Source organism: Martes martes, assembly GCF_963455335.1.
Source record: "Martes martes genome assembly, chromosome: 14".
NCBI classification, from domain to species: Eukaryota; Metazoa; Chordata; class Mammalia; order Carnivora; family Mustelidae; genus Martes; species Martes martes.
Genome location: NC_137902.1, coordinates 46,825,021 through 46,847,507, shown reverse-complemented (window position 1 = coordinate 46,847,507; position 22,487 = coordinate 46,825,021).

The following is a 22,487-nucleotide window of genomic DNA, read 5'->3' as shown; positions in this document are numbered from 1 at the left end:
GTTTTTCTTATTGTTAACATTTTGCGTTAGTGTGGTGTATTTGTTATGATTAATGAGCTGATAATAATACATTATTATTAGCTGTAGTCCATAGTTTACATTGAGGTTCACTCTTCGTGTTATACAGTTCTATGGATTTTGACAAATGTCATCACCAATGCACCGCAACCATCCCCTGCGCTGAGGAAGAAGGTGGTGTCAGGGTCATAGTCAGGAGGCCTGGGGAAGAGAGCAGAGCCAAGCCCTGGAGGTGAGGGGTCGGACGCCTACTCTTTCCAGAGGGGGCCTAAGCAGGGGTGGGAGTCTGGGACTGTCCCCTTTCTAGGGAATAGGCACAGTTTGGAACTAAAGAAGCTAGACCCCATGATACTGACCCAGCTGGAACTAGTCGCTTTAGAGCATCAGGGACCAGATCCAGAACCGGGGAGGGTGGGGTAACATCAAGTCATCTTTCCTCAACTGTGGTGTCTGCCACACTACTACTTTGCGTTTGTTTGTGTTTTCCAAAAGTTTTATGGAGATATAATACAATACCAGATATTTATTTAAAGTGCGCAATTTTGGGCGCCTGGGTGGCTCAGTTGGTTCGGCATCTGTTTTGGGCTGGGGTCATGATCCCAGGATCCTGGGATTGAGTCTTGCATTGAGGTCTCTGCTCATCAGGGAGCCTGCTTCTCCTCCTCCAACTGCTGCTTCCCCCCAACTCTCAAGCTCTCTCTCATGCTCTCTCTCTGTGTCTCTCATGCTATCTCTCAAATAAATAAATAAAATCTAAAAAAAAAAAAAATAAAGTGTGCAATTCAGAGTTGTTTAGTATATCCACAGAATTGTGCAACCATCCCCACAATAAATTTTAGAGCATTTTAGTTATCCCCCAAACAAACTCTGTACCCTTTAGCCATTACTTCCACAGTCCTGGCCCCCCTATTTCTCCCAGCTCTAGAAAACCACTAGTCTATTTTTGACCCTGTAGATTTGCCTGAACATTTCATACAAAGGGAATCATACAATATGTGATCCCATGGGACTGTTTTTTTTCACTTAGCATTATGATTTCATGGTTCATACATGTTGTGGCATATATCAGTACTTTATTTTTTATTTCTGAATATATTCCATTGTATGGATACTCCATACTTTATCCATCAGTTGATATAAATTTAGGTTCTCTGTCTTATAAACATTTGCATGTAAGTTTTGTGTGAACACATGTTTTCATTTTTCTTGGGTATCTACCAAGGAAGTGTAAGTGCTGGACCATATGGAAACTTTAGCTTTTGATGAACTACAAGACTGTTTTCCAGTGTCTGCACTGTTTTACATCTTGGACAACAAAGTATGAGGGTTCCTATTTCTCTAGCTCTTCATTAACACCTGCTACATCTAACATTTTTTTTCTAGTCATCCCAGTGGTTGCGGATTGGTGTCCCATTATGATTTTGAATGGCACAACTCTGATGACTAATAGTATTGAACATCTTTTAGTGTGTTTATTGGCCATTGGTATATCTTGTTGAAGGAATGTCTATTCAGACCATTTTAATTTCATTTTCTTTTTATTATTAAGTTGTAAGTGTGCTCTATACATTCTAGATACAAGTCCCTTAATAGGTATGTTATTTGTAAATATATTCTCAGTTCTGTGTGTGGGGTTTTTTTTGGTTGTTTGTTTTATTTTCTTGATGGTGCCCTTTGAAGCACAAATTTTTAATTTGAATGAAGTCCCATTTATCTATTTTTTTGCTTGCTTGTGTTTTTTGGTTGTCATATCTAAGAAATCATTGTGAGATCACAGTTCATGAAGATTTATACCTATTTTTTCTTCTAAGAGTTTTATAGTTTTAACTCATATTTAGTTTTGAGTTCTTTCTGAATATGGTCTGAAGTAGAGGTCAGACCATTCTTTTGCATATGGATATCCAGTAGCCACACTACCTTTTGTTATAAAGATTATTGTTTCCCCATTGAATTGTTTGGACACACTCACTGAAAATCAATTTACTTCAAATGTGGTTTTTCCCTCTAGATTTTCAATTTTACTCTATTGATCTGTATGTCTATCCTTATGTCTTGATTACTGTAGCTTTGTTGCAAGTTTAGATATCAGGAAGTAGGTGTATTCCAATTTGTTCTTTTTTAAGATTGTGGTGGTTATTCCAGGTCTCTTGCATTTCTATATGAATTTTAGGATCAGCTTGTCAATTTATGCAAAAAACTAGCTGAGATTTTGATAGCGGTTGTGTTGAATCTGTGGATTAAATTAAGGACTATCATCATCTTAGCATTGTTGTTTTCTAATCTTAAAATTAAGATGTCTTTCCACTTAGATCTTTTAAAATTTCTTTCAACAATATTTTGTAGTTTATGGAGTGGAAGTTTTTTGCTTTTTTTGGTGAGATCAAAGTAACTTCTAATTTTCCTTATGGATTCTTCATTGACCAATCAGTTGTTTGGGAGAGTTTTTTTTTATATTAATATGTGTGTGTGTGTATATATATATATATATATATATATATATAAAATATAAAAATACATATCTCCCAATTGCATTCCACTTTGGTCAAAACACATCCTTTGTATGTTTTTGATCCTTGCAAATTAATTAATGTTTGATTTATAGTCTAGCATATGGGCTGTCATGGAGAACATTCCGTGTATACTTGAGAAGAATACATACCTGTCATTATTGGGTGGACTGTTCTGTAGATATCTATTAGGTTTAGTTGGTGTACAGTTTTTTCTTTTTTTTCAGGTCCTATTTCCTTGTTGATCTTTTGTCTACTTATTCTACCCATTATTGACTTTGGAATATTGAAGTATCCATTAAAAAAAAAAGATTTTATGTATTTATTTGATACAGAGAGAGAGATCACAAGTAGGCAGAAAGGAAGGTGGGGGTGGGGGTGGAAGCAGGCTCCCTGCTGAACAGAGAGCCTGATGCAAGGCTCCATCCCAGGACCCTGAGATCACAACCTGAGGTGAACAGAGGCTTAACCCACTGAGCCACCCAGGCGCCCCTGAAGTCTCCATTTTTAAAAAAGATTTTATTTATTTACTTATTTGGGGGGTGGACAGAGAGAATCTCAAGCAGATCCCATGCTGAGTGTGGAGCCTGATGCAGGGCTTGATCTCATGATCCTTAGATCATGACCTGAGCTGAAATCATGAGCCAGATGCTCAACCACCTGAACCACCCAGGTGTCCCTGAAGTCTCCAACTATTGTTAAATTGTCCATTTCTCCTTTTAGTTCCATCAGTTTTGCTTCATGTATTTTGATGCTTTGTTGTTAGGTGCTATGCATTTCCTATTACTACCACAGCACACGCTCTACTCTTTACTGAGATCTCATCTTACTTGCCTATGCCTCAGTTTCCTCAGATGTCACATAGGAATCTTAATAGAAATTCCCAAGGGAGGAGAATTTCTGTCCTCTTAGACTGCCCTGGCTGGAGCAATAGTTGGAGCATTGTCTTTTGAAGGAGAGTGCCCTTCCTAGCCTCCGGTGTCATATTCCTGAAAACATCACAGAGGCAGATCCCTCAATGCTGAGCAAATAAGGCAAGCAAGGGTCTGTGATGACGGTTGCCAAGTTTAGCAAATAAAAATATAAGATGCCTGTGTTTGCTCAATTAAATCATTGCTATGGCTTATGCATATGCACAAGGAGATAAAATAAAAATATTACATGGGCATGTTTCAATTAAAAGTTATTCATCTAAAATAATTTATAAATATCTAAATTACAGGACACTTCCTTCAGTTATATTTCCTTGGTGCTCTGACCCTTTTTAATCATTCCCTTTTGTACAATTTGCTTATGAGATTCCTTGCAATTATAGTCAATATTCCACTGACATTTTAACATAGCTTCTGTGTTACATATGATGTAGCCACATACAATTTATTTCACATACAACCTATTTCATCTTTTCACCCATACAACATTAATTAATGAGAAAATACACTCGACATTTAGCATATAAGCCAGCCACTGAACATTTATAGTTGTGAAGCTTACCACTGAGAAAGCTCTCCAATTTAGATGTGTTGAAGTATATAATGCCATCTTTCATGCCATAGCTTGCTTTTCCATTCTTTAGGATTACACTGTTATCTTTTGACTAGTGGCTTTTAAAACTATTTTTCACAACAAAAAGAGTATTATTGTCATTTTTTGTTCCCTTTTTCTTCAATACTATATCATGAATCTACTTGTTTCCATGCTGGAGGAGCATTTAGTAATATCCTTGTAAAAAAATATTGAATTTTTCAAGAGATAGACTGCATTTGAAAAAATAGTCATGGCAAATGCTATAATAATTATCCTCTTCAAATCAGAACTTCTTTTCCTGTTCATAAGTAATGTCATGCCTAGTAAGAACAACCTGACACTTACGGGATACATTTTTCATCACTTCTTTCTTTAACCCATTCAGCATGTTCCTTTAAGCAATGGAGTACTTAGGTAACACTGTTTATTCTTTTTTTAATTTGCATAAACCTTCTGCTAAAGAGATATTGAAAATTATGAATAAGAAATAAGTAGGCTTCACTCAATGAATTATTTAAAAAGTCAATAAGAACTTTGGGGCCACCAGAATTCAAGCATGATTTCAGCGCTTCAAAAGAAACTGAAGATTCTCTCAACTGGATCTAAAGAGAGCCAACCGTGGGAGGGCACCTGGGTAGCTCAGTTGGTTAAGCCTTTGTGTTCAGCTCAGGTCCTGATCCCAGGCCCCTGGGATGGAGTCTCACATCAGGCTCCCTGCTCAGCGAGGTGTCTGCTTCGCCCTCTGCCCCTCCCCCCTGCTCATGCTCTTTCTCCCTCTCTGTCTTTCAAGTAAATAAATAAAATCTTAAAAAAGAGAGCCAACAGGTTTTTGAATTTGACAGAAATGAATACTGAATGCAGACAAAACCACAAAATCTTTTCATTGTTTAGTTTGCACAGTGCTGAATTGGAAAACAATTTCACGACTACTACTTCAGTGACAACAGAGAGGACATAGATGTGGTTTGAGTCACATTTTGCAGAATTTGGACAGGGCAACCAACATCTTCCATAGAATCATTCATGCCTGGCTTCAGCTTCAAATAAAATTGTTTGTAGCTTTACACCCACATGTGTATTTGTGTTGTTTCCATCAAAAGCAGTGCAATTAAAAAAAAAAAAACTTCTAATTAAATATGAGAGTTTTCTACAAACATCTGCTTTTGTTTTTAAAGGCTTATCTGGAAGGGATTTTACCTGTAGTACCCTTATAAGTCAGCTCTTTTCATGAAAAATATTGCACAAGCAACAGAACTTTTTTTTCCCCTCCATTGTGATTACTTGCAATCATGGCTACGTTGTAAAAAAAAAAAAAAAAAAAAGGTGAGGCATTTAGATCTCTGATAATCTCTGTAACAGTAAATGGAGCTATTACATTTTTTATTATTGCTGTAGATTTCACCCTGGCACTTGAAAATTTACTTGCAATTTTGGAATCCAAAAATACTTTTGGTAGCAGTATGTTCAAACAGTCATTTGAGCTAAAAGACTGATAATGATATACAGGATGGGAAGCCATTACAATTTCTGCCGTGATTATTTTATCTTCTTCATCTGAATTTCTCTTAATCAAAAAATTCATTATTTTATCACTTCCTTTGGAAGTAGTTGAGGAAATTATACATCTCTTATGGTTAGCTGTCAGTATATGCTGGTTTATATCTGGCTTTCAATTTTCCATACTGAATAACAATCGCATACTCTTCAAAGAGGTGTAAAAGGACATTTTCTTCATTTAATGAATGCCCATTGTTCATAAAATTCATCACAAAATTTACACCCGTGTTTTGGCATTTGGGGTTCAAATATGCACAAATAAAGAATAGTTCTTAGCAACCAACCAAGAATTGAACAGATCGTTAACCTCACGTCTTCCTCAGGATATCTGTCACTCGTAAATACAAATCGATGTTTAACAGTAAACTGGAGTTGATGTAGGAAGGATTGAGAGTTTTTGAACAAATATCTGATGCAAAACAAGGTGAGCTTCCTGATCCTCTGCCCACGAGAGCTGTAGCAGAACCTGATCTGCCCTAAGATTTTGGGAAGCCTGGCGTTCAGGGATTGGTGACTTTTCAGAAGCAGGGGTGTCTAGAAACTGATGGGCTTCCCCTTGTGTTCCAGCGGTCCCTGGAACTGAAACGGTTGTTGGCCAGCTGATCTGCCAGAGGAAGGCCACTAGAGCGAGGCACTTGGTGACTGATGGCAGTCTCCAAGTGTGGCCCTGTCTCGGGTTGGCTTTCGCAAACTAAGAGGCGTGAGCCTATGGTTGATTTCAGAGTGTGGGCACTTCTCTGGAGTTAACCTCTAACAGTGGTTACTTGTCTGTGATTTGGGACTTGGGCCAGAGAGTGATCTTATCTTTTCTTGAATATGAAAAATAAGTAGTTTTAAATCTCAGGCTCCCCCCTCTCCAGACGCTGCCCCCCCCACCCCCGCTCTTTTTTTGGCTGTACCTTAACCAAACCTCAGGAGAGACCTTAGGGGATGGTCTAGATCCTTATTTGTGGAGGTACGATTTTTAGATAGTGTTGCTGTTTACTTGATTTAAGGGCCAAAATCTGTGACAGAAAAGTGTCTTGCACTGCTGAATTCTTGTTACTTATCGGAAAAAATCTGATTCTAGGATACTTAGGGCATCCTGACAAAGTCAATATAGGCTGCGAGACAAAATCATATACATGGTATGTCCTGAACATACAAAATTCTTGTGCACTTTATCTCTGGTGACTGAGAGCAGAAATGTGCTTTCCCGAGAGCACCCTCGACCTCCACCTTGATCGCCACTCTCTGCACACACTGCACTTACCCTCCTGCTCTGCTCCAGCCAGAGTGAGCTGACCTGACCCACACGCCTGCCTGCGAGCAAAATCCCCTCCTATCTTGAAGATATCTGTGACTGAGCCAGCGTGGTATTTACATTTGAATCCTAATTATGGGAGACTTTTCTCAGTTGTCTGCTCTAGACCTGTGAACTGATATATTCAGCTGTACCAAATGCACTCTTTTTTTTTTTTAAAGATTTTATTTATTTATTTGACAGAGAGAGAGATCACAAGTAGGCAGAGAGGCAGGCAGAGAGAGGAAGAGAAGCAGGCTCCCTGCTGAGCAGAGAGCCTGACGCAAGGCGGGCCTAGATCCCAGGACCCTGAGATCATGACCTGAGCTGAAGGCAGAGGCTTAAGGCAGAGGCTTAACCGGCTGAGCCACCCAGGCTCCCCCATGCACTCTTTTTGTAATGTAATTTTTAGTTCTGTTATTTCATTTAAGAATTTTTGCCTCCTTCTTTTTTTTCTCCTTCCTCTTCTCCTCCTCCTCCTTCTTCTCCTTCCATTTAGTTTCCTTCCTTCTGCTCCCTTCTCCGTTCCCTTTTCCTGAATCTGCTGATTTATCAGCCAATCTTTAATTTATTTTTGTTGAGTCCATTTTTGCTGTTTTTTTTTCCCCTATGAACACAAAATATACATGAATTAAAACATATTTCTAGTTTACAGCTCTCTAGAAATCTCTTCTTTTTCTTTCATGTTATAGTTTCCCCCTTTGGTGACTACTCTATGTTGAGCACTCTTTTCCTAAATTATGGGTGACATGTTTCTTTTTCTTTAAACGAAGTGAGGTGTGTTCTGTGTTTTTTAAATTCTGCTTTCTTTCCTGTGTCATCAAGTAAGTGTGTTCTAATCCCTCTCTTTTTGGTTCTGACTGAGAATTGTCTGTGGAGTGAGGAATGAGTTGGGGTGCCAGATGCGAGCCCTTTGGGGATCATTATCTTGGTACGGTGTGTTATGTTTGTTGAAGTTGCTGTGATGGGTCCAGTATTCTATTTCCAGAGTTTCTTTCGTCCTGTCCCCATTCCAGCCACATTGTATACCCTGGCACTAGTTTCCATGTTTTTTTGTTTTTTTTGTTTGTTTGTTTGTTTTTAAATCAGATAGAACCACTCCCCTACTGTCTTCTTCATTTCAAAGAACAAGTTAAACGACACCCTGGCATCTTTAGTACAGGTACCGAGCTCATCTGTGGGATGATCACAAATGTCACCTCTACTTTTTAATGTTCTTGATTTTCACCAATCTAAAGAGATGCCAGAGTAGGGAACCCAGTTTTTTTGTGGCCTCCCACACCACAACATATAGTCCGTCCAAGTTGGACAGTGTTGCCTTATTCTCTGTGACATAAACTCATTTTTTTTTTCCTAAAAGGGAGTTGTTTCTTTAACCTTTTGCTGTAGTTATGATTCCACTTATCATTTTTTTTAATTTTTAAATTTTTTTAATAAACATATAATGTATTTTTAGCCCCAGGGGTACAGGTCTGTGAATTGCCAGGTTTACACACTTCACAGTGCTCACCATAGCAAATACCCTCCCCAATGTCCATAACTCCACTTATTGTTTATCTGGAAAAACAGTCTCATGAAATTTCTCTTTTGTGAGCGGGAACTTTCCTTCCATTTGGGCCTGTTGACTATTTCTTTCCTATGTTTTTCTATTCATCTGAATATTTTAGTAGAGATCAAAGAGACTTTAGATTGTGTGTTTTCAGAGCTATCGAATCCAGAAGGTTCTCCTGGCATTTAATATTGTTACAAACCTAAATATATGTTTCTGAAAGAAAATGTAGGTTGTCTTGAACTTTGTAACTTTCTATGTTACGTTTGCTATTTCCTGTATATTTTCTCTCAGTATTGACCCTAAAAAAATCTTTTAAAAGAAAATGCCTTGTTTTCCAGAAATAGGTGTAATTGTGTCCCACTCCATAGTCTGGTTTGGAGAAAGATGATGCTCCCACCAAGCTGGAACCTGGGCGGGAGGGGAGGGAAAGAGGCTGGCTGAGTCGGAGATGTGCCATCAGGATTAATTATAGACGTATCTGCGATGGTGATTTTGACAAGGGATAGGCAAACATTTTCTATAAGGGGTCAGATAATTTGTTAGACTTTGCAAGCCATATGGTCTCTGTCAGAGCTGTTTGACTCTGCCATTGTTTCACGGAAGCAGCATAGACAGTATGAAAACAGTTGAATGTGGCTGAGTGTTCGATCACAAATAGAGGTGGTAAGGCAGATTTGGCTCATGGACTATGGGTTGCTATAAGTGATAATTTTTGAATTATGACTATTTAGTAATTAGTAAAAAACTTAAACAATATTTGAATAGTAACAGCTCACACACACACATTTTTCTACATACCCAGGTCCAAGCTCTGTGCCTGGCATATACTAGGAATCCAGGTAAGTATTGGTTTTACAAATGAGTAAATAAATGACATTGCCAATCTGGTATTCTCTGTTGCTCACATTACTTGCAATTATTATTGACATGTCTTTCTTGCTTTCCCCTTACCTACACCTAATTTGTGGGTCCTCTGACACTCACAACCCTTTATTCTAATATAATGCACACATGTGAATTTTATTTCTAGCCCATCCCGTACATTTGTTCTGTTCTCTGGCTTCCTCCAGTCTTTCCCTTGTATCCCACTTCAGTCTCTCCACCACTGTCCCTTCTCTACACCTCTCTGTACATTCAGCTGTAGGAAGTTTCCTAAATTACTGCCATGCAGATGGGGAACAGACTTTCTTTAATTTTTCAAAATTTTAAGGTTTTTGAAGGCTATCTACACTTTCTAACCAAACACCTAGTGGGCATTTTTTTCCAGTTCACGGAATGCCATTCATTCTACTTCCATGCGTGAGATGCCCAATTTTCAAGACCCCCAAAATGCCTTCCATAGCTAGACCATGGAACCCTCAGATATGTCTCACGTTCATTGTCTATCTTTCTCATCTTCTGTGACACTGAGTCTCTCTCTGTGGGCCACTTTCATCCGGGGAGATTACTTAGACCCATGGGCTTCCTTTTTGTCTACTCTGCCAGTGAAATAATCTTTCTACGGTTCCTTCCTGACTTGCCTAGCCCTTTGGGAGGAGTATTGACTGTCTCTACTGTTTTATTCCTCAGTGATGTAACCATTCCTGCAGGCTGGCTCCTCCCACCAGGAAGGCAAACCCCTCAGCTTCAGGCTTGCAAGTGGTACCCTGGAAACAAGCTCTTGGTCGCTCAGTCCACACAGTGAACGTTCTTCTCTCTCAGAGAGAAGTCCTAAAGTCCCATGAAACCTGCTCTCTCTAGGATGGACCCCAATATTCCCAGTTAGGTCTGGGGCCTCTCAGATGCTGTTGAAAGACATCATTACTGACATCTGCATCAGGTGTGTGTCTGCCCAGAGTGTGCACAGACCAACTTGTGGTCTTAGAAGAGTAAAGTCAATACGAATAATTTCTCACCAAATCTGGGAGGGCACTGCTTCCCTGCAGTTGTCACAAAGGGCCTCAGTCTGATTATACTTGAAGACCTTTATCGTTTCTGAATCAAAGCAGGAATAGAGCATTAGGGAAGCCACTTCACACCCAGTCCGGTTTATTTGTCTGGCTGGGCGTGTCAACTGTTTGGTGATAACCTTCTGCTTCAGGGTACTCTGATCTGGGTCCTTCTGAAGGGTATGGGAAGTAGCTCCAAATTACATTTAGCATGCATCAAAACCCCCTGGAGATCGTGTTAACAATGCAGACACATGAAGCCCAACTCCAGAGTGTCTGAATTGGTCTGTGTAGGCTGGAGTGTGGGACTCTGTGTCCTAACAAACCCTCAGCTAATTACTATGGAGGTGTTCAGAGATCATGTATTCAAAAATGCTGGGCTGTAGAACAAATTGATCCAGGGCCCCAAAGTAGTGAAAGGCTGTACTTTTGGTGATGATGCAGAAGCTGATGCAGGTAGAGATGTGTCTGGATCTTTCCTGATGAAGTAGATCCTATCTATGGTCCTCTCAGCATCTTTAGAAGTAGACAGTGTTGAGAAAAGATCTGAAGAGTTTTTTTTTTTCTCTCCTCATTCCAAGTCTGGAGGAATAGTCGCATCCAGCTCCAGTGAGTCAGGATGACGGGTCCTGGGCACAGTGACCCCTTGTGAGGAACAGCTTCAGGGGCCCTTGGATGAATTGAATTTATTCCTGTGCCAGGGCATGGTTCTTGGAGGTAGTTAGCACTTCAGAAGGTAGAAGTGGGACACTCTAGAATTCAGAGGAGGGGTGCAAGGGTAGTCAGAGCTCCATGGGAGCATAGACAAGCTTGTCTTAGAATACTTTAAGGATAATTGCTTTTGGTTTGGAACAGCAGAATCTTTTTCTTCACTACCAATAACCCAGCTTGTTTGGTCTGACTGTTCTATTGAATGGCTGGCTGGTCTTCCTGCATATGGATTATAAATTTAGGGTGCTGAACAAAGTACAGGAAACTGTAGTGTGATGGAGGAGAAGAAGAGGAGCTCAAATATAAAATCAGAACCCCTTCACAGGAGTCAGATGAGCAAAAGAGGAATAGAACCAGTGGATGTGCTTGGAGGAAGTCTCGTCCTCAGGCAAAGCCTACCACCTGAGAGCAGCTCAAGTTAAGTATCAGGAAATCTTATCTCAGGAGAACAGTCCTGAGGAAAAAACCCACTGTAGTGACACGGCTTGCATGACAGCCAGGGAGGGGCCTCTAGAAGGCAGCCAGGACAAACTGCTGGGGGTTTGCAGGAGGGTTGAGGTGCTTCAAGTGTGCAGGGCGGGACGCGAGACAGGTGCAGTTGGCCAGGTAAGGCAAGGAAGAATCACGCAGAGGTGCAGCAGGTGGAGTCTTGGACGTGGGGCAGGTTTGATTCTGCAGATGGGGCAGGGGGACTGGAAGGAGTGGGTGCAAATGCGGGAAAGGGACAAAGCTCTCACTCAAGTCCTACATCGCTTTGGTAACAGAATTCATTTTTCTAGTGCATGTTGACTCTGAACTTTCTCCCCACGCCCGCCTGGTTTGGACCATTCCATCTTCTGCTTGTTCATAAGGTTGTCTGCCCGAGAGTTTTCCGAAGAGCCCCTGAAATCTACACTTCTTGTCTTGTTAATCATTTTAAAGTTCACAGCTGCTGAGAACAAAATCTTCATTGATGTACAGCCTCATTTACTTTCGCTTTCTGCCTCTATCATGTTGTAGTTCACTAGCTTACTGTAAATCTCATGAAAATTGCTTGTAATCTTTTACCAGCTGCTGCTCTCCATTCATTCAATACTGACTTGTGGGAGTTCACTTTTTCACTCAGTTTTTAGGTGGCAGCCCATTAAATAGAGTCAATTTAGAATTCACCTTTTCCCTCCTTGGCTTCCCTAATGAAGAGAAAAGTTGTATTTATATGTCGAGGGGGGATACCTGGGATTTGAAATTCTGATCTCCTGAGCCGAGAGCTAAAGCATTAAACCCATGTGTAAATTTTCCCATCATGTTGTTGATTTTTTAGGACAGTTTCTTCCCTGAGAGGTTTGAAGGGTATCTTTTGAGGAGCTGACTGAAGGAAATCATGTTTGGATGATGGTAAACTTTTTTATTTCTTCCCTTGGAGCTCAGAAGCCCATAATTGCAATCTTTCATTGGACAGTCAAACCTATTGTTTGGATGGGGGCTGGTTCATATGTGTGTGGGTTGGAAGAGAAGTAAGGTCAATAATTAAATGCCTGTAAATAGATGGTACATAATTTTATTAAATTCTGTAGATTCACTGAATATCTGTTCTGTGCCAGGATTTGGTTAAGTATAAGAAATTCAAATGTTAACAAGAGGAAATGTGTTTGGGTGTGGAATATTAATTGCAGGTCTCTAAACACCAGCCATTCTGCTATTGCCCATGTGTTACTCATTTCCTATGACAAACTTGTGAGATACTCCTTTTTTTAAAAAAAAAAAAGAGTTTATTTATTTATTTGACAGACAGAGATCATAAGTAGGCAGAGAGGCAGGCATATGAGAGGGAAGCTGGCTTCCCACTGAGAAGAAAGCCTGATGCAGGGCTTGATCCCAGGACCCTGAGATCATGACCTGAGCCAAAGGCAGAGGCTTAACCCACTGAGCCACCAAGGTGCCCTGAGATACTGCTTTTTTATAAGAAAAATTTTTATGACAGTTAAAAAATGTATGTAAGTCAACGTGAAATTTTGGTGACAGTTAACCAGAATTTTCATAATACAAAGACATTATTGTACATTTGCTTCATAGTACGTATATATATTTATTTCTGCCTCTTCTCTATCTATACCTATATCTATGTCAGTATTCTTTTTGTGATAATAAAAACATTACACAACACAGATACATTCATCGGCAGTCAAAAATATGTGCATATATGCAAATGGAATACATTTTCATTTTTGCAACAGTGGAAGTGAATGAAACAAAGCAAATATGTACCAATATGGATGGATCTCAAATGTCACATATAGTGAAAAAAAGACCTTTTCTTAGATGAGGTACATAGAATGGTTTCATATATATAAAGATTCAAAATAGGGAATAGGAAATAACATATTATTTAGAGATAGTTCCAAATGTGATTAACTACATAAATATGGACTAGATTAATTTTAAGACATTCAGGGCATTGTTACCTCAGCAGGGAAGGGAATGGCATGCAGGTGGGAAGGAGAAACAGTAGGTTTCAAAGGGACTGACATATTTTATTTTTTAGGTTTAGTGGAGGACACTTATTATCTTATTATTATAATTTATGAACAAGCCTTTTATAGGAATGATATTTTCATAACAAATAAAAGGTAAGCAGAACTGAGACTTTTGTTCCTGTGTATATGACTCAAAGCTGGTGGGCTAGAATGTGATAATAGTTGTGGACAGGAGGAGGGCTGTCAGGGAAACTTAGAAGCAGGAGGTGATGGTATCCCTTTTGAACCTATGCTATCTGTGTGACCTTTTCCAGATCCCTTCATCTTTGGGTTTTGTCCCTTTACTATAAATTGATTCTACTGTTCTCTTCTCCAAGAAAGTGAACCTTGGCAATAATGGGTTACACGCCCGCAATGTGATGATAATCCATGTTATAATTTCCAAAAACTTGTCTTAAAAATTTGTGTATTTTCCCAGGAATATACCCATAATTTGCTGATTTTTTAAAAATTCATTTCATCAGTAGCCTCTGAAATGTAATTTAGAGACTTCTGATGTCAACAGCATTTAGAATGAAGCACAAACCATCTGTTTACAATATTCTCTTCCTTCTCTATTTGATAACAAAGCTCTGATCAATTTTCTCCCCAAATATGGAACTTTAATGTCTTGTCCACAGTATTTCCCTCTATCCCAGGTTCTGCCTTTATTGTCAGTGGCTACATCATCCAGAAATATAAACTATCTAATGATCTGGTTTAAGCATCTTTGAACCTTGGTCTCCTCACCTTCATCAAAATTTCTCATTGCATTTCAGCCACCCCTTTCAATAGCCTCTTCCTGGAGATCGTATTCCTTTTCTCCCATCTCGTTTGCTCAAATAACCTCCATGTCCTCCTCATAAAGACCTCCAATCAATGACTTCACTACTTTCTTTACAATCTGCTTAAATCCTCTGGTTTTCTTCTGCTGATATTCATCTCATTTATTATGGAAATACCTTCCACCCATTGTGCCTTCCCATCATTTCAGATGTCTGGCAAAACCTACCACATGCATTCTTAAATGTGGGAGTGTTGCAGACAGGCAGAACAGAATGCATAGTATCTCTGATGAGGAAGTTCAAACCTCAGAAGCTGCTGAGAGCACATGTGATCCTTCAACCCAGCCCAAACCCTAACCCCTGTAAAACCCCACTAGTTTTCTTTCTTTTCTCTCTCAAGACATTTTTAGAACAGATGTAGAGGCCTGCTCTTCTCTCCCCAGAAATCTTCATTATACAGGCAATAAATATTTTCTTATCTTGGTGTGCATGTGGGGTGCTATCGATCTCAGTATCTAGGAACCAAATTTTGGTTGGAAGTCCATCTGTGTCAGTAAAGTGCCCAAAAAAACTTTGTTCCACAAACAGGCTCAAATAGTCACGGTTGAGGATGTTGGGTGTTTTCTGCCTATGTTAGAGTTTAAAATGTTCACTTTGATTGCTGTAGGGAAAGTTGACTACAGGGACATAAGAGTCAAAACAGCAACAACAATTATGAGGCAATTGTTCTAGTTCAGCTAAGAGATGGTGATGGCGTGGCATAAAATGGGAGCAGTGTAGAGCAGGGTATATTTTGAAAGTTAGAGCCAAGAGTATTAGCTGAATATTACCATAGTAGAAGATAGTGGGAACGGAGTAGTTTTAAGGTTAAGGTGAGGGTAATCAAAATTATTTTTGGCAAGTTGAATTTGAAATGCCTGGTAGACCTTCATACAGAGATGCAGCATATTCATGTAGATACACAAGTCTAGAGCTCAGAGTCAGGAGCAAAATTCTGGGCATAGGCTAAAACGGGTTTAAAAATTACATATAAAGGCAGTGACCTCTGTCTAAAGGCAATCTACATATGATATTGCAGCCTAACATGTTAATAACATACATTGAATTTTTTTGTGACTACATTCTTGTGGAATCTGGGCAGTGTTGTAAAAATATGTAGTTACAAAAATTTGAGGTCAACAAACACATGAAAAAATGCTCAAGATCATTTGGGATCAGGGAAATACAAGTCAAAACTATGATGAGATACTATCTCACACCTGTCAGAATGGCTAAAATTAACAAGTCAGGAAAGGCCAGGTGTTGGTGAGGATGCAGAGAAAGGGGAACCCTCCTACACTCTTGGTGGGAATGTAAATTTGTATAGCCACTCTGGAAAACAGTATGGAGGTTTCTCAAAAAGCTAAAAATAGAACTACCCTACAACCCAGCAATGGCACTGCTAGGTATTTATCCAAAGAATACAAACAGGGGCACCTGGGTGGCTGAGTCAGTTAAGCAATTGCCTTCGGCTCAGGTCGTGATCCCAGGGTCCTGGGATTGAGCCCTACATTGGGCTCCCTGCTCAGTGGGGAGTCTGTTTCTTCCTCTTTCTCTGCTGTTCCCCCTGCCTGTGCTCTCCTGCTCTCTCGCTGTCAAATAAATAAATAAATAAAATCTTTAAAAAAAAACCCAAAGAATACAAACAGTGATTTAAGGGGGCACATGCACCCCAATGTTTATAGCATGAATTCTCACAATAGTTAAAATATGGAAAGAGCCCAGATGTCTATCAACAGATGAATGGATAAAGATGTGGTAGGCGCAGACGTACACAGACACACACAGACACAGACACACACACACACACAGGTGCACAGTCACATAATGGAATATTACACAGCCATCAAAAAGAATGAAATCTTGACATTTGCAACAATGATGATGGAAATAGAGGGTATTATGCTAAGTGAAATAAGTCAGCCAGAGAAAGACAAATACTGTATGATTTCACTCATATGTGGAATTTAAGAAACAAAACAGATGAACACAGGGGAAGGAAAGGAAAAATGAAGTATGATAAAAATTAAGAGGGAGGCAAGCCATAAGAGACCCCAGATTCTAGTAAACAAACAGGATTGCTGGAGGGGAGGAGGGCGAAGGGATGGAGTAACTGAGTGATAGGCATTAAGGAAACCACTTGATATTATGAGCACTGGGTGTTATATGCAACTGATGAATCACTAAATTCTACCTCTGAAACTAATAACAAAATTTGAGGTCAATTTTTTTTTTAAAGATTTTTATTTATTTATTTGACAGAGAGAGACACAATGAGAGAGGGAACAGAAACAGAGGGTGTGGGAGAGAGAGAAGCAGGCTTCCGACTGAGCAGGGAGCCCGATGTGGGGCTCGATCCTAGGATCCTGGAATCATGACCTGAGCTGAAGGCAGATGCTTAACGACTGAGCCACACAGGCACCCCTTGAGGTCAGATTTAAAAGTCTGACTCTTCTTGATACAAATATGGCCATATTTCTTGACTTTCCCTGTTATCTTTTACAAGTTAGGCTTTTTATAAATATCTATGTTTAAAGACCTTAAACCTTAGCTCAATTCTAAATCTACCCATATTAGAAGATAAATAGTGACTATAGGAACCATGAAAATAAAAAAGTTATATAAGAACTTTATGGAAAAGGGAAACTAAAGGACTTGTGTTTGGCAGTGCATTGCCTTCCCTTGCTATTGTCAATAGTCGTTTAGAATTCTGTCTAAATTACTAGGTGTTCTGTGTTTATGGTCTCCAATATGTCTCCCCTGGGAGAGATTAAAATGTTTTCTTCTTTTTTAGGATGGTAATACTGTATTCTTGCATTAATAGGAAGTATCATCTGTTCCTACATAATAACAACTTAATTAAATGAAATTTGGACTAAATGTAAAGAAAAATTAATGCCAACTTCTCAGAAGAAAATACATTGCCTGATTCTGCAGCTCAGATGTAGTTCTTTACTTTTCCTGTGTTGCTCAGTTTGTTTTTAAAATAAAAAAGGGAGGAGCCTTATCTATGCTCTGCCTTCCTGATATGGCAAGTGTATAAAATCAATATTCAAAATGAGACAAAATTGTGGGAATTTTTTATGTCCAGGCAACCTTTGACAAGGACCATTTGGTAGAATGGAAGCCCTTCTTCCTGTTCTTATTCACATGTTCTCTCAGGTGAATGAAGGAAAAATGATCATGTGGAATGAAATACATTGATTGGCTTCAAATTTTATGCAAATTTAGCAGGACTGTCCACTAACATGCCTTGTGTTTTATTTGTGAAAGTGACAGTATAGGGAAATCTGTTAGGACAGCTGAAGAATTTCACTCAAAATGCCAAGGAGATGAATATTGCATAGTGATTATAGGCTTATTTTCTGGATTTCTGGAAGTGTTCCTTTTATATTATATTATATTATATTATATTGACAAAGAAAATGCTAAGTGATTGAATTCCTTATTGGAAATTGCATACAGTATAAGAGAAAAACTGTCTCATAGGTCAGGTAGTAAAACAAAGTCACAAATTTTAATGTAAATTAATTATCACATTATTCCTATTACCCTCAAAAGTGCAAGCAGTTGAGAAAAGAAATGGAACTTTAAGGAATAGTAGGGCCAGTATGTATGACCAAACAGATTTAAGTTGTCCTAATGGCTTATCTTTGGTTATAAAAGAAAACCTCCATTCTAACTAATTGGATTTAGCCCAGAATTATAATAATGTTTGATCAAAACCCTGAATATAAAACTGTCAAACAAATAAGTGAAACTAAATCACAAACTACATGGAATCATAACCTTGTATAGGTCTGGGGATGAAGTGTTTCCTTAGAGGTAAAAAACCATAATTTTATGTTGGCCATCCTCCTGATTCTGACAGAATAATCTCTCAGAATTTATCTCAATTCTGGTCTATTTGCTTCTAGTCAATTCTGCATGTAAATAATCAGAGCTGGAGATCTAATTTAGATGTGATTCTTAAGCCTGAAGACTCATTTAAAATAAAATTACTGTCCTCTATGGATTTCCTAGTCCTCTTTTCTCAATTCATGAAGAAGATGTATGAAATAGGTCAGGTCAGATCCTTTATCTGATCCTTATTATTGGACTGCCTCCCATTTCTGACAGAAGGGATTCGATGAGAAATGTTAGGAAAGGGATTGATGCTGAGATTTTACCCCCTTCTGAGATTGTCTCTTTAGAGTTAGTGACCATATATACTGGTGTCTACTAGATCTTGCCTGTGAATGCCCAATGTCCCAGGTAATTTAATAGTGTTCCTTTTACTCACAAATATAACTTGGTTTAGAAGATAAATTATATATTCATCCCATTTCTAAGTTACTTATTTCAGCTAATTTGGTTTGACACAGGTTTTATCTGAACTTATCAATTTCTTGTAAGTTTTCCTGCAGTGGTTAGAACCTCACTATTCACTGACATTCTCACTTTTAGCAATCACTTCCTCTAGAGTTGAGATCAGTAGGCTGGGCATGCTTATGTTGTTTGTCTGCCTTATCTGTACAAAGGGGTCCCAAGAGTTGCCAGATGTCCACCTTGCTTTACTGTACTCAACCAAAAAGCCAAAGCTAAACATTTTATGTATTATTTTGGAAATACCAACTTCCTGTATTACTAATGATAAATTTGTATAGCAAATAAATCTAAATATATCATAAATTGAAGTTCTTCTACTGACATGGCAGAGTCATCTCTTAAAGAACAATCCAGTTATTGATGTAGACAGAATTAAAAAAAATGAAGAAATAAAAAAATCAACTACCTGAGAGCACTTGAGGATGAGCAAAAACAGGAAGTTTCTGAACGCTTGGAAGGAGGGAACTTCATAGGGTGGTTTCTCCATTTGTGTAGCTTTCAGCATGAAAGCATCTTCAGCAAGGGATACCTGAAACTCTAGTGTAGTCTTTCTGGAGGATAGGAATTAGACACAGCTGCTGGAAAGTGAGGAGAGGAAAAAGAAGATAATGAGAGAGAGAGAGAGATGTGTAGACAAGGGGGCCAAATTTTATGCTCATTCTGTCCCTCTCTCCAGCTGACTCATGACCCTGGTTGCTGGGGCAGATTGCAAGCAGCTCAATTAAGAAGAGCTGAAATGAGATTTGAGCTGCTGCTGAAGAAACGTTTGCAGTTTTAGTCCATGCAAATTAATTTGCCTGCTAAAATGAACAAACAAAAACACAGTTTTTGAGGCATTTGCCAGAATTCAAAGTTTCTACCCATAACACTCCCAATGTCTAGGATATGACCCATAATTCCAAAGAAACAAAATGTAAACCAGTCTCAAGAGAGAGAAAAAAACATTCAACAGAACCCAACTGTGAGATGACCCATATGGAATCCGCAGAAAAAGATTTTAAAATAGCTGTTAAGCTATGCTCAGTGATGTAAAGGAAAACATATTCACACTGAATCAAAGAAATATAAACCATATAAAAAGAACCAAATATAATTTCTAGAACTGAAAAATGTAGTATCTGAATTGAAATTCACTAGATGGCTTCATACCAGAATGGGAGTGACAAAAGAATGACCCTGTGAATATCAAGATAGATCATTAAAAATTATTCAATCTCAGGAACAGAGAACCAAAATGATTGAACAAAAATATCAAAGACTTGGGTACTTTTGGACCAATATCAGATATACTAACATAAGTTTAAGTTTGGTTTGGGAAGGGGAGAAGAAGAATAGAATAGGGCAGGAAACAATAGTTGAAGAAATAATGACCAACTGAAAGCAGAAGGTAATTCTTCTCAGTGGTGGGAATTTTAAATGTCCAGACCTGGACAGTGCTCACACCACAGATGGGATGGGCACAGAACATAGGCTTGTAACTGCATTATTTCACAGAGCTTCTTCTTGCTTATCAGGCTGTCTGGTATAGAACATACCACAAGGAAGCAAAGTTTTCAGGGAAAATCAATGCATTTTGGCCCTGTGCTCAAAAACTATACTTTATGAAAATGCATAAGCAAAGCCTTAGAGAATCCTAACCTGACTTGGAGCAGTTTGGTAGAATTAACAAAGAGGTGCAAAGGGGCCTTCAAAAAGAGGGAATTTGGCTTCCATTCAGAGGAATGGGGAAGGATTGGGGTCTCGAAGAACTTGTACGTTCATAAAATGAGGGGAAAGAGTTCCTAGGACTTTTTTTCCTAAAAAATTCTCTCTCCCCATCTTCCTTCTTTAGTAACACCAACACTATCCCACCAGTTTTCAAACATTATAACATTACACGAAGTCATCTTCAGATAAAGTGGAACTTATTTTATAGAGGTCATTATTGCTAATTAAGATATGTGGAAGCAATTTATTTTCTTTCTATTTACTCTGCTAGTCCTTTTTTCTTTGCTATGAATGTAATCAAAATTATAAGTGTAAATATTTTCCTGTGGTGAATTTCCATCTTTCCTCCTATACCCTACTTTAAGTTCTTAAACTCTCCTATCATTTATGGAAACTTGAAATTTTAGAAACCTCTTACCCTAAGGGTTGGGAAGAGATTATGATTTTCTTATGTACTTCATTTGGAAGTATAATTCTTCTTTACATAAAACCATGGAGAAAAAAGGAGAAAAAACTGACCTTACTATGTTGATTTGTTTAACCAAATCACCAATGCTTCTAGCAACTCGCTGCTCAAATTATGGTTTGCAGATTAGCAGAAGCAGCATCACCTAAGCCCTTGCTAAAAATGTAAACCCCCTGGCCCCACTCCAGACCTATTGAATCAGAATATGCATTTAAACAAGTTGCCTAGGTGACTCCTATGGAAATCACATTTTTGGAAGTCCTGCCCTAGGACAGCTTTACCCTTCACACCCCCCCCTTTTTAAAATATAATCTTTAGACCAATTTAGTTTCTACATCCTCATCTTTCAAGTGGTAGTTGACCACCTTTTTTTGTATAAGTCATTTCCTTATGTGGCCCCTGGCATGTTGATGTGCAACAGGATGGACAGAGTCAAAACACTGTGTGAAGGCAATACAAGAAATGTAAGGGGTGAGGTAATGTCCTCTAATCTCTTGAGTGAGTTGATGTCTAAAAAGGTAGAGCTTTCCTCAATGTCTAATAGGTGTCCCAAGCATTGACTAGTTAGTTTCTATGAACTGATGCAAAAGATAAGTTCTGGGGAGAGGTAGGGTAGGTGGTGATTATGTCGGTAAGTTGGCAGGAAGGAACTTTGTCAAGCATTTCTATTCCTAGAAAGACTTGTAAATTAAAGAATATTTAGTGCTTTAGAAAACTGGATGAATGGAATCAAAATAAAGAGTATGCAATCTGATAGTAAGCTGTCTGATATTCCCTAGATCTTAGCTATTGTTGATGCTTTCCACTAATGAAGTCTTGTCATGTTCACTCACATAAAATTCTTTTCAAAGGAGAAATCAAATAAACTTCAACATATACATGCACGCATGTGTGTGGGCGTGCCCCCCTTTCTCCAATCCTGATTAAAATGGATCTAACCACAGACTCTGGATACAAAAGTACTACTAATGCATAACTAGGTCAATAAGCATAACCCAGACTTCCAAAATGTGAGGCTGAACTCGTATTTGAGAGCTTCAGACAATCAATGCCCTGCTTTGATTCTTGCACTCCCTTTCATTAATTCTGGGCCAACGCATGGCCCACACTAATTAGTCCGTCTTTAATGGAGGCAGTTACTGAATGTCAACACCAGGGTAGGTCACTAAATGCCACTTCTGCTGTTAAAAACCAAGGAAACAGGGGACAGAGCGCACCAAAGGCAACAAGAAACAGGGAACAGTAAGAACATGAGGGAGGAGGAAGTGCCGCTAATGAATGATAATGAAATGGAAGCGACCAAAGTCTATTACAAGCTCTGAAGTTAATAATAATCTTGTTTTCCATTTAATAAGCATTGGGAGAGTCTTCAGAGGAAAGGTAAGGCCGTGAAGTTAGAAGAAAAATGATATAAGCTAGAGGGAGACTAAGCAAGAGCTCCCTTGTAATTGTGTAAGTTAAGAGAGAATATGATACAAGGCAGAAATTACACTCAAGATTTTTTTAGCCCACTATTTTAGTCTTTTTAAACCATAGAATGTTGGGAAA